This window comes from Lipotes vexillifer, unplaced genomic scaffold (assembly GCF_000442215.2).
Source record: "Lipotes vexillifer unplaced genomic scaffold, Lipotes_vexillifer_v1.1 scaffold59, whole genome shotgun sequence".
Lineage (NCBI taxonomy): Eukaryota > Metazoa > Chordata > Mammalia > Artiodactyla > Lipotidae > Lipotes > Lipotes vexillifer.
Window position 1 is genome coordinate 2,469,331 of NW_006791208.1, and position 7,356 is coordinate 2,476,686.

The window sequence follows — 7,356 nt, forward strand, 5'->3', positions numbered from 1 at the left end:
CCCCTGCATCGGCAGGCGGACTCTCAACCACTGCGCCACCAGGGAAGCCCCCCAAAAGAATTGGTTTTTGAAAACAAGAATACCTGTACTCTTCAATAGGGAATCGATAAATACATTACCTAACAAAGGAGTACAATCAGCTGTTAGTCCAATTAAACAGATTTCTGTGCTAACAGGGAAAGATGATGAGAACAAAGCAAGTTACAGAACGGCATGTCAAGTATAATCCTGTTAGTGTGTGTGTGTGTGTGTGTATACATTAAACACAAATATATTTGTACAAACAAAAGACTAGGGAAGGATATGGCCAAACTCTGGACAGTGGTGTCTCTGGAAGAGGTTCGACTACTGAGAATTTTCGCATCCTACTTCCTATTTTTGTGTTGTTTCCATTTCACATTGTGCATGCGTTATTTTTATAATCAAGAAAGGAAAACCCAGATATTACCACTTGACAGTTTTACTCAAGTAAAGGTGCATGAGGCCTGGATAGCACTGTGCTGGGGGGATCAGGATTCATTTCAGTTTGGGGAACAACAACAACAACAAGTTCCCCTTTTGTCCCCTATGCAGGCTTGCCGCTGGCAGGAAGTCGCAGTTCTCAGATTTAGCCACCAGAGGGCAGCAGAGGACCAGCCGATTCCTGCGAGAGGAAGGCTGGGGGATTTTGAGCTGGCAAGGATGTCGGAGTAGGGAGATCTGGGCCAAACTGTTTGAAGCAGTCTCCACCGTGGGGCGGAGCTGGGCCAGGTTCCCAGGGAGAGGAGGACCAGTTATATGCTAGGCAAAGGTCCCTTGCTGCAGCACAAGAGGGAAACTCAGGCAGAAACCTAGTCAGAGCTGAACTAACGCGATGTGGGTGCGTGGAGAGGGAGGGGGAAAGGCCTACAGGCCAAGGACCAGACAGATCAAAGGCCCTTCCTGGGGCCGAGGCGCAGGCTCCTCAGTTTCCAGGATGCATGGCTCAAGGGGCTGATAAGTAGGAGGCAGAGGCAGAGAGAGAATCATGGCAGGGGGAGGGGGAGGCTGCAGGAGCTGGGGGGCAGCGTTTCAGAGGCAGCACAGGCCCAGGGGACTGGCACCTCTCCATGAACAGTGCAGTAGCTAAAAGTTCTTAAGCATGTCCCAGGTGTTTAATCGTGACAGTGACCCTCAGGTGGTGGGCAGGCAATACCATTCCCATTGTACAAGGGAGGAACCCGGGGCTCAGCGGGGGAGGCGACTTTCTCAGCCCAGGATGACAGCTGATAAGTAGTGAAGCTGCCGTTCAGTGTCCAGTCCATCTGACCCCAGAGCCCTTGCCAGGATGAGAGTGGGGAGGCCGAGATGGAGGTCACGGCAGGTGCCATGACCCTGGATGAACGAGGCAGGACTTGGACCCCAAATTGCCCCACAGGCTACAGAAGCTGGGTGTGGAGGGGCGGTGGAGGCTGAGCCCTGACCTCCAGGAGTGACCAGAGAGGGAGGGGGGATGTTGAGCGGGTGGTAAAGGAGGATGCTGTTCAGCTCCCAGGGTGGAGGGCTCAGGTGGGAGAAAGACCCCCTTCCTTTCCTGGACCAAGAGGGAGGATGTGGAAGGGGGACCGGCCTGAATACAGGGCTCCAGCGGGGGAGGGCCGAGCGCCAGGGAGAGAAGGCACAGGTATCCGGCCTGGCTCGCCCTGGAGGCAGTGGTAGGAGCTGGGCTCCCCCTGCAACTGGGAAAGGGACCCCCCCGGGAAGTTTTCAAGGATAGAGGTGGAAGGGGGTTGGGGGCTGTGTTAGGGGGCTTGGCTTGAGTTCTAGCTTCTGCACAAGCCTGCGGTAACCACCATGGAGCCTGCACTAGGTGGTTATTGGCTCTGGGCTACCATAGGAAGGCTGGCGGGCTCGGCAGGGCAGGTGTGAGGAGCCCAGGGAATTGGGGGCTGAGGGCAGGACAGCCCCTCCAGCTGGCTGTCTTGGGCGGGTGGCACAGCTGCCAGAGGCAGGGACTAGGCCCTGGACGTGACACTGGGGGCGTGAGGGGTGGGAAGTGTGCTGGGAGGGGGCACAGGGAGGGGCTCTGCTTCTCTAGCTGTATGATCTTGGACAAGTCACTCAAACTCTCTGAACCTCGGCTTCCTTCTCTGTGAAATGGTACTCATCCCAGCACCCAGCTCACAGGGTCCTGGTGAAGATCAAGAATGATGATGCATGTAGATCACAGAGCACAGCAGCTGGCGCACTGGACGTTAGCCAGATCGCACTCATTTATTCCACATTTAACCCTGTGGTGCACCAGGCCACACCGGAACAGCAGACGCACAGACAGTGGGGTGCTGGGAGTGTGCGGAGACGGGTCTGGAGGCCCCCTCCGCTACCTTGCCCCTGTGCACCTCCCTGGCCTGGCTCCCTTGAGCTCGTCTCCTGCCCGGGAGCGGAACACACACAAGTAGAAAGTGTCTCCTCTCTCAACACCATGCGGGAGGCGGGCCAGGGAGCCTCTGGGGTGGCGTTTGGATGCCTGACCTTGGGGAGCTTGTGGAGAGCCAGGGTCCAGCTGTTTGAGAGCAGGCAGGGGCCTGACTACCAACCCAGGCCCCGAGGGGACGCCCCTAGTGCTTTGCTGGAGGCCTGAGAGCGCTGGTGGGAATCCACTTGGCGTCTCTGGTAGGGATCAGAAAAAGCACAGAGCGTGGAGATGGGACGGTGCAGTGGAGGACCTGTCTGCCAGTCTGGGGCGTTAGGGCCTTCCCTGGACCTCAGTTTCCCCACCCGCCATATCGGTCTCTGCCCTGGCTCCTGCCGGGATTGTTAGGAGCACACACACGAGGCCAGAGGGACAGGAGAGACTTGGGCCTGTGGCCAGGGCCCAGGGCAGAAGCCCGATGGCAGCGGGAGCCTGGGAGAGGAGGAGCAGCCAGCACAGAGCCTCCGCTGCAGCCCGGCGTCCTATGCAGCCTGCAGTGTGTCCCGATTGCTCCAGCTCACAGGTAAGGACACGTTCCAAGAAGGTGGTGGTGCTAGGAGCCTTGTCTGGGCCTCACGAAGGGGGGGCCCCTTGAGTCCCCAGGGGTTTTGGTGCTGAGGTGGGAGAGGGAGTGGTAGTTGAGCCCACGTGCCTCCCCACCCCACCCTCAGATCTGAGGCACTGGCCAGTCTCCCCTCCCCGTGCCTGGTTCCTTACACCAAGGCCTTCACGGGCTGGAGCTGCCTGTCCCCACAGACCACCCCCGCCCCTGGGTCCCTCACTCCTTGCCCCACCTTTGCAACTGTGGGCATAGCATGCTGCCCGGGGCTGAGCCCCAGCTCTGCCTCTGAACCACACACGGCACTGGGAGGTAAGAACTCAGGGTTCAAATCCTGTTTCTCCCACTAGGTGACCTCAAGTGAGCCCCCGCCTCTGGAGGCCTCAAATGTGGGGTTAGGGTGGCGGAGGACACCAGCTTCGAAGAGGACAGGCAGGGGTGGACCCAGAGCTGGGCCCTCCCCTCTGGGTCCCCCGACACCCCTTTCTGCGGTGGACTCCGCTCTCTCTGTACTCAGCCACCGACAGCTGCCCCTGGACATGGACATTAGGTCCAACCGGAAATCCTTCCTGTCCAGGGGAATTACTGGTCTCCACGGCTGCAGATGTTGAAATGCAGGCTGTGTTTGCCTTGGGTTTGTTTTCCTTCCACGGAAAACAAAACAAAACAAATACGGGTGCATGCACACGACACACAAGGGCAGAAAATCGAACATTAACCTTGACACCTCAGCCCTAGCACAGGGGGTACTCAGCCAGTGAGCAAGTGAACCATGTTCCTGGGTTGGCGGCCTGGCACCCCCTCGGACTCCCTGGGTGACCTCTGGCCGGAGCCACAGACAGTGGGAGCAAGAGATCCACAGCCCCTGGCCTGCCACCCGCCAGCCAGGTGCCAAGCTGTGTGCTGGGCCTTGTGTTCACTGGGCCGGCTTATCCGCACGGTATCCCTGTGGAAGCTGGCGCTCAGAGAGGCCAGGGACTCTGCCCAGGGTGGCCCAGCCAGGGGAGGCCGGGCTGATCTGGAAGCCGGCACCGTGGGGCACAGGCCACTGAGACAGACGGGCTCCGTGTCCTCAGACCTGTACCAGGAGCGCAGCCCTCCCTGGGCTGTGGGTGGAGAGGCCCTCATGGGAGTGATTATTCTCTCCCCCGCCCACTCTGCCGGGCTGGGTCCCCTCTCTGTTCACTGCTTGGCTGCACTGACACCCACCTGCGCTCAGGCCAACTCTGGCCCTGCCCCCCATTTCATGTAGCCTGAGGCCAGGCACCCGGAGGTGAATTCTTCCTTTGTGCCAATAAGCAGGAAAGGGCTTGATGGCTTCCAGGATTCGCTGTGCACCCCAAATAAGACAAGGGGTCCTGCTCCTGGGGTTGGGAGCCTCTGTTCCTGCCTGTTCGCCACCCTTCCCCCATCCATGATCCCTGATGCCAAGGACTTACCTTGTTTTCTCTGCTCCATCTCAGGGGCTGCATGGAGACACGGGTTGGTCCACAGACATGTAGTTTGGCTATTTAATAAACTAGTTGCCAAAGTTTAAAAATTGGAGAATTTCACATAACAGCCTAGTCCCCTCGCCACTCCCCACCCCACCCCAGGTGGTGTATTCTTAGATGGTAGCAACTGGCTGAAGCCGAGGATGGGATGCCCTCCAGTGAGCTGGACGCCCCCTGCCCACGGCCTCCTACCGGCCATCACCATCCACCCCACAGGACCCTGAGGACCATTTCAAAGCCTGGTGTTTCTCAGCCGTGCACACTGGACTGATCAGGGACTTCAAGGCCGGTTCCTCAAGCATCTCTGGGATGGACCAAGGCTCCCGCAGGCGATTCTGGTGAGCAGCCAGGTTGAGAACCACAAGTGCGCTGATCCTGGGCCGCAGGGCTCCGTATGCAGGTGGCTCCTTCAGGCCTGCTTCGCCGTGGCTCCAGGCCCTGTGAGCCGTGACTTCCCGTCTGTGGCCCCGGTCGAGAGCCCCACCTTGAGACAGCCCAGACAGGTCCTTGCTCAGAAGAAGGGCCCTCTGTTCCTTCTCCTGGGGACTTTCCAGGAGGCCCTGGACCCTTGAGTTTGCTCACTGTGGGATGCCCAGCGTCTGAGGCCCAAATCCCTGTCTTGGCGAGAGGGCCAAGTGGGAGCTGCAGCTGCGAGGCCTAGGGCTGCTGTCTCCGAGGAAGATTCACTCCTATATATGGTCACCAGCAGTCCCATCGCAGAACTAACTGTGACCTAATGTGCCGACAATCTTGCCTAGTCTGGGGCCCCGCTTGGGGAGGGCCCTCGCCCCGGAGAGAGTGTCCGTCTGGGGACAGGGGGCCTGGGTGGAGGCAGGGCCAGGACAAGACATTCCAGACGCGGGAGAGCGGAAGGGCAGCCCCAAGCCGCCCCTACCCAGCTCAGCACCCCCGAATCTGTGAAAACGTTCAGCTCCCTACCGATGCTCCGTGTAAACAAGGACACCCAGGAGCCTCTCTTGCTTTTAAAAGTTCTTTTAATACAGCATGAAAAGGCTATATTTCTATAGGTAGGCCGTATACAGATTCTCCAGGAATAAGGCACACAACGGAATGCCATCCCGAGGGCGGCCCTCGGGAGGGGTCGGGAGGCTTCTCCACGCACCCTCCGAGCTGGCCCACGGGTTCTGTTTGTCTTTTTAGCTGGACACACATGTATTAACAGATACAGACTTGGACAGGGTCACCACACAGGAGTGGAGGAGGTCGAACGGTGAGGTTGGCAACAGAGAGCGATGAACTCCCCCGATGGCCGGACGCCTCCCAAACTCCAGGGTTAGTTGTCACACTGGGCTACGATGTAGTGATGCTGGATTAAATATTCGTTGAGAGTAGATTCAAGTCCATTAGATGTTGGAGGGCAGGTGTAAGGGCTCTGGGTGACAAATCCAAGTTCAAAGAGCATAGGGCACCGAGGCATGGCTCAGATGGCAAAGCTCCAGAGGGGGCGGCTGGAGAAGTCCGCCTCCTGCTTCCTCTTCTATCCTTGGGCCCTGCTGACCGGGAGCCCTGGACCAGGCCAAGGAGACCATCTTTGGACTGCCCCCCACAAGTTTAATAACCATAATAACAAGATAATAAGAAGGTGCAAGAGAATGGATTATAATGCTGTGTTATCCTCAGCTGAAGAGGCTCAAAGGGCTCACCATTCCCTTTTTCACTAAGTATCTAATAATAGCTTCCCTTAAAAAAAGGCAGTACTTTCCCAAATACACATATGTATAAATACAGGACAAGAACATATTAATAATAAGTCTAAGCATTTGAATAATATGCTGGCTACTTAATACTGATATTTTTATCCAGGGATAACAACAGAGAATAACAATAATATGGCTTAAAGAATTGCAAAGTTTTTTTTCCTCATCAGAATTATGTACCAACTTCATATAATAATCTATGTAGACAATATTTCCTTCTTAATGTAATTCAGTTGCAGACTTTTTACAGACCAAAGCATAGTAAAAAATCAACCCCCCCCCCAAAAAAAACCAACAGGAAAAAGAGAAAAGTTCTCACCATAAATATTTTCTTGCAGCTCAACCAGAAGGTTTGCAAAAAATGCTTCCAGAAATCTTCATTTGATATTCTATTGCCCTCCTGAAAGCTCTGAAGTTTTGAAAATGCCTCTCTTTTTGTTTACTTTAATCTCAAAAATCAGGCAATCATATTTTTCTTTTCTTTTTCTTTTTTTTAAAAAAGCCCTCAAATATATACAGACAAAAATCACTGTGAAGATTTTTCGGGAGAAGGTAACAAATTCAGTGTTGTGAGAAAAATTGGAAACCATGCAGAAATTTTAACATCCATGAATTTTCGTTTCAAAATACACACATAGTATTTTTTCTTTAAAAAAAAAAAAAAGGAATTCTGTGTCAAGTATAACTCAAAATAAATACAAATTCACAAGTAAAACTATTGAATACTTTATATGGGGTAAACACCGTTCTCTCCCAACTGGATCCCTAGATCTACTAACTGCAAGCGATTGTCCCTTTGAACGTACTAAAACCACACAATTTCTTGTCTCCTGGGTGCCCAGGCCCTCTGAGCACTTCATTCTCACAGCACCAGCCTGGACAGCAGTGGCTTTCGCTGAGCACACAGAGCTCCCAAATTCAGCCAAACAGTGCAGGAGGGGGCGGTGTGGAAGGGCTGCCTCATAGGGAGGGCCCAGCCCCTGCGGTGGCCAGCTCTGCACAGATGGCGGGGGCAATGGCTGCCAGCTGGACAAACCCACTGCAAAGGTCACTTTGGGGTGATATCCCTTCTCCTCTTGGTCTGTGGAAGGCCCTGGCCTCCAGGGGTCTGGAGCCTGGGTTCTTTCTAGGGTGGGGGCTTCCCCCACAACTGCA